Raw genomic sequence first — 6,215 nt, 5'->3', positions numbered from 1 at the left:
ATGCCCCAGCTAGGTGTGAGCCAGCTGGTTTGTCTATTTAGCGGAGAGCCATGTGGAGATGATAGCTTGAATCTGGAAGTGATAGAGCTACAACAACGCAAGCCTTCATTTGAGTGTGAGGCTAGTGACTCAGGCTGGAAGTGAAGGCAAACCCCTCATATTCCCCGATGAAGAATTGCAGAGGGGAGCCCCACTGCTGGTGAAACAAAGTGGGTGTAAATGGTAACGGACCAGTGGACTGGCCTGAAAATGGTTTATTTGCATATATTGTTGTGGTGCATTTGAGAGGCATTTCTATGAAAGAGGGAGTCCTCTCCCACAGTGGAGTTTGTAGTGATAATGGTGTACAGTAGTCTAGGTCGGCCATGTCTCTTTATTGATGCCTGAAAGCACAGTTAAGGGGACTGCTTGCAGTCTTGTGAAGCAAAGCTTGGCACCTGCAAAGGAGGACAGGGCAGTAGAAATTTATGTAGTATTTCCTGAGAGCTGTACGAGAATCAAACTTCTTGAGAGTTTTCTGTGAGCCCAGGGGCGGTTGCACACAGCCTTCCAACAGCTGAGCTAAGGGAGACTTAGCAGAGCTGCTGAGTTAAGAGTGCCTCTTAGTAAGGCATGCACATCAGGGGGAAGAGCTGTGCAAGATGCAGCTGGCAGGAGCAGGAACAGTGCCCAAGCAGGGCTAGCAAAGAGCAAGTGCCAGAAACCACTCACACTGGGAGGCTGGCCTTGTTACCCAGCAAGATTTAAAAATCGAGGTCAGAGTGAGGGCTACTAGTGGATGTAGCAAACGCTCTGTTGCTCTACCAGTTTCCTTCCTTGAGGAAAAGACTTTACAACTGTTATTGCAATTATACTTCAAGGATTAGTTGTCATTGCCTTGTTTATCCACCATGTTAGAGTATTCTTTCTTTAATGTAATGCTGTTGGTTAAAAAAATGTATTCATTTTTGTGAAGGAGCTCAGTATCATAAGGTTCAGTACTCTTTTCTCAGGCTTCTGGGCAGGGGCTCAAATGGATGCTTTTATCATGACTCCCATTGATTTGAAGCTGGCACTTGCTGCTGCTGCAGCTAGCCAGAGCTTGGCAGAAGAGATGTGTAACCTTAGCAGGTCAAGCAGATCAAGCTGATGTGGCTCTCCCGCTCTCTAATCTGTATCTAGCTCTGGGATGCTGTGTTGTGTTGTGTTGTGTTGATGTAGATGCTGTCGGGAGTGGAGGGTAGGTTGTGCACTACTGCAAAACTAGGATTCAGTTTTTCTACTAATATAAAGATGATGTTGCAAAAATGGGTATAATGAGGCGATTGGGTAGCTGGTGTCTGCTGTGTTGACACCCAAGTCTCAGGCATCCCTGTGAATATATGCCGTATGAGAGACTGAATAAGAGGTAAGGTTTAGGAACAGGCACAGAGGATCCGTATGGCTTTAAAACTTTTTTCACTTATAGTCTCCTAAAAAAAATACCAATGGAGATACAAGTCCTTTTACAATTTTTTCAAAGGATTTGTATCTCCATTGGGAAATTTTTTTAAGAGACTACAAGTGAAAAAAGGTTTTTATATGTTGCTGGATAGCATTTATGAATCTGCATTTCTTAATTGTCTTTCACCACGCCTTAGAGGTCATCTGTGGACCCATTGGGGTCTGGAGGCCCCAGGTGAAAGCTGCTGGTGTGGATTGCATTATTTCTGCTGTTGGTAGCTCGATATTGGAATTTCATTTCCCAAATGGGAAGGTAAAAACTGTGGTAGGCAAAAGGAAATGTGGTAGATAAAGCAGGAAACTAGCTAGCACTGGAAGAGTTTTCATTCAGAAGTAATCTGGTCCATTTAACTCTGTGTTTTTAAATAGACCTCCAAGTCTTGAGCTGTTTGAGACTTCTGCTCTGTAGTCTTAGTGGGACAAACTTCAGTAAGGAATATTTTGTGCTCATCTCTGATTGCCTGGCACAACATGCTGTGGCTGTCTCATTCCTAAATTCTGTCCCAAGCAGTACTGAGCTTTCATACCATTGTTACCATGCCCAGTGTTTTAAAAACTAATATTCAGGCCTGTGATTCACAAAGTGATATGCATGTGCTTAGTACTGCTCCTAAGTGCAAAGCAACCTGCTCTTTCAGATTGTTTGTAATGCTGCAAAATGGTCAAGAAGAAAACGTACCTCAAATTTAACAACAAACAAGAAAGTGAAGAGAAATCAGTGTAAGAAAAATAAGAAATCAGTAGAAAGGGGTGCGTATATTTGTTTAATTGGGGTGACCTGCCAATGAGGGATGGTGCAATGGTCCTTGTTCTGCCTTTCGTGTCCCAAGAGTTAGCAAGAAGTGAACATCATGTGAGATTTTTTTTTTTTCCAAACTTGGTCCAGCTCTATCTGGTAAGTTTTACATTCCTTGTTAAAGAACAAGATTAAGAGTGTAAAAAAAAAAAACAAACCCTAGATAAATGGCTATAACATCTGCAGTTCTTTTGTCCGAAGCAGATCAATGCTGCAGTCTGACTCTATTGTGTGAACTGATAACAGACTCCACTGCTTTTTCTGCTTTGTCCAGCCTGAGGAACTTCTTGACCAGTGTGCTCTGTTAGAGCTTTTCTGCCAACAGGATGGTCCTGCACCTCCAAAAGGCATAAACTGACAAATCTCTGGTAGCATGATCCTGTCCACAGAAGGGACTTCATCAGTGCGGCAATGTCAGCATGGAGACAAAGGTTTTTCACATCTCAATCCAATAGAGCTAAGTCAGTAAAATTTTAAGCACCGGCTTGACCTGTGCAAATCAGTGTTCAAATATTTCATTGTGCTAGGAGTTGCCACATGTAAACAATCTTAACTAACAAAGTACAATGTGAGAATTACTGAATGGCTTTCATAAACATCTAATCCGAGTATTTAAAAAAACCTTATAATTAACTTTAAGCTGGTCAACAAAGGGATTTAAGTTTTCTCGTGCAGTTGACTGACCCACCCTGGTATTTTTGATAACACCATGTTCTTTAATAATGATTAGTTTGTGATTTAAATATTGCCTATATTATTATAATATTAGTGTGATATTTATTAATTTATGAATTTAAATGTCTTGATTTTGTTTGTATATTAAGCCAAATTCAGGGCAGATGGACAGTATTTATTGGTACCATTACTGAGAAGTTTACATAAACAGGGATTGTAATTTCAGTGTCAAAGCTGGATTTTTAGTTTTTAAAAAAATGGTGAGAGCCTTTGCATGAAAGGGCAAATTTATCAGAAACACAAATTTGAGCATGTTCTCAAGCTAATTAGCTAGTGTGCAATGCAATATAGCAAGACCTGTATGTAAGTGAAGGCTTAATTAATACTTTTTGGTCTTTTGGCTGCTGGACACCTCCATCCTCTCCCTCTGACCTCCAGCTGTTATTTGTTAAACCACAGATACTATTCTTATTGCCATTTGCTGGGAAATATATTGAGGCCAACGTTGGGGATTCATGGAACTAGATGAAGAGATAAGATCCATTTTTGTCTGCCTCTTGCAGCGCCTTTCCTACATTTTCTGTTCCTTTCAGTTCTTCCTTCTTCTCTCCATACTTTGGCATTATAAAATTTATTGGGAGTTGGATAAAACAATTCTTAGAAATATCAAACTCAAGTATAAATACACTGAGGACAATATCTAGAAACACATGAGAAGAAAACTATGTTTTAAACAAAGAAAACTTAGTCTTGGTTGTGACAGTAAATTCTACCAAGTAAGTTTCAAGGAATAAAACAATTAGGTATAGTCTCTTGTATAGTTGTTGGGGAGAGAAAACCAAACCACCCTTGGAATACTGAAATGCCTAAATCTTTCTGTGGGAGAAGAATGAAGATCAACCAACACAGGAAGGGATTAAAGGTATTTAAACTGATGCTGATCATCTGTTAACTGGAAACACAATTAGAAATGCCATTTAAGTTACATTGCTTTAAATTAACCCACCTTGATGTCAGAGCAGTCTACTTCGAAGAATTCAAGTAATGCAAAACACTTCAGGACCTCAAAACATGATTCCTTATGCTCTCAAATGGTCATCTGAAGTTAGCACATATTTGTGACAGTTGTCACTGTAATGGTTTATACCTCATTTTCTCATCTTTCCTTTTGTGTGTGTGTGCTGTGTTGCAGCCCTATCTGTCTGATATTTCTGCTCTTAGCAAGGCTGCAGCTCATGGCTGTCTCATGCCTTGGAGCTCCTGACAATGCTTGCCTCCCCTGGGCTGTGAGAGCACCAAAGCCTCCTCCAAAGGAGGACTGATCTGTGGGCAGTTCATGGAGGCTGATCTTCTCAAGACTGGCACCAAGATGGGGTGAGTGATCAGTGTTGTATAAAATTAAAGAAGTCTGTACTTAGTCCAGTGAAACGTTTTTTGCTCATTTCCTACCACGGCCAGCCTCAGCATCCCCCGTGTGCCAGGGAGTGTGCTTCCAGCCTGGGCAATTGTACTGCTTTTCTGGGCTTAACCTTAGGGGGAGGCACGTGAGGGTCCTGGTGAGGTGAAGACATTGGTCTCAGGTCTGTGGAGGGACCGTGAATGTGGCTGCTCTCACTGCTTGTTAGAAGCACAACCCAACGCTCCGTGTCTGAATTAAGGGGCCGTCGCAGTGATGCTCCTCCTCTCTCCTCTCTCTCTGTGGCAAGACACTTGCCCTCACTCAGAAAATGGGGGAGAGCAGAGGAGCACATCCTGCTTCTGTGACTTCCCCTGGCCATGCGAGTCCTCCTGTGGGGCACAGAGACCCTGTGTGGCACCAAGTAGGTACTCCAGGTTCTCAGGAAAGGTGCTGGGTGCAGGACCCTTTCCGTCCCGTTTTGGCGGGCAGCTTGCAGAGAAGGCAGCTCCTACAGAGTCTGTCTTTTTCCTTCTAGAGCCCCCATTGCTGCGCTCTGTGCTGGTTTTGTCTGGGGTAGAGTTAATTTTCTTCACAGTAGCTAGTATGGGGCTATGTTTTGGATTTGTGCTGGAAACAATGTTGGTAACACAGGGATGTTTTAGTTGTTGCTAAGTAGTGCTTATACTAAATCAAGGACTTTTCAGCTTCCCATGCTGTGCCAGGAGCACAAGAAGCTGGGAGGGGACGCAGCCGGGACAGCTGACCCCAACTGGCCAAAGGTATATTCCATACCATATGGCGTCATGCTCAGCATATAAAGCTGGGGGAAGAAGAAGGAAGGGGGGACGTTTGGAGTGATGGCGTTTGTCTTCCCAAGTAACCGTCAGGCATGATGGAGCCCTGCTTTCCTGGGGATGGCTGAACACCTGCCAGCCGATGGGAAGCAGTGAATGAATTCCTTGTTTTGCTTTGCTTTGCTTCTGTGCGCGACTTTTGCTTTACCTATTACACTGTCTTTATCTCAACCCAGGAGTGTTCTCACTTTTGCTCTCCAATTCTCTCCCCCATCCCACCAGGGGGGAGTGAGCAAGCAGCTGTGGGGGGCTTAGTTGCTGGCTGGGGTTAAACCATGACAGCCCCCAAGCAGTCAGTGGTGAGCTGATGCAAGAGGAGTGAAGAGGAGGAGGGAGAAGGCTGGTCTGATGCTGGGGAGGGACCTCTGCTCTCACCAAGGACTGCCATGAATCCGGGGTACTGGAGTCTGTCTCCCTGCAAGTTATGGGAGGTGTTGGCCCTCTTCAAGAGTCAAGTTTTGTTTGCATGCTTTTGCTGCCCTATTACTCTGTAGCTGTTGATGTTCATCCCTCTCAGATGGTATCTAAAAAGATTTGCTTTCCTAGCATCACTCCTCAGGGTAGGGTGGCAGGCAGGTGAGATAGGGAACATGTCCTGAAAACCTATTATTAGCCTGGGAGGGTGAGTTCCCTCTCTCAATAGCTGCCTCCAGATTATGCCTGGCAGACACCCTAGCAGCTATGTTCTTTGTGGGTGAGAGGTGGAGGTTTTTCCTGAAACGGAATTTGGGGCATGGAACATAGGTAATGGGGTGCAGACAAGCTGCCATAAGGCTGGTAGGGCACAGGCCACAGCGTGTGTCAGTTCAAACGCCTAAGTACAGGGCAAACGGACCCTTCTCTCTGAGAGCTGAAAGGAAGGGGGGAGAAGAGAATGGGCCAGCAGCTCTCCTGAGGAGAAGGAAAGGAGGAGGATTCACTGGTAAGAGGGATATCTTTCTGTTCTGCTGAGCTGTCAGCCAGCTCTAACCCCTGCCTCCCCAGGCATTCAGTTCTCACTCATGGAAAC

This window comes from Ciconia boyciana, chromosome 7, assembly GCF_034638445.1.
Source record: "Ciconia boyciana chromosome 7, ASM3463844v1, whole genome shotgun sequence".
Lineage (NCBI taxonomy): Eukaryota > Metazoa > Chordata > Aves > Ciconiiformes > Ciconiidae > Ciconia > Ciconia boyciana.
The sequence above is the reverse complement of the archived record's forward strand: the minus strand, read 5'-3'. Positions refer to the sequence as shown.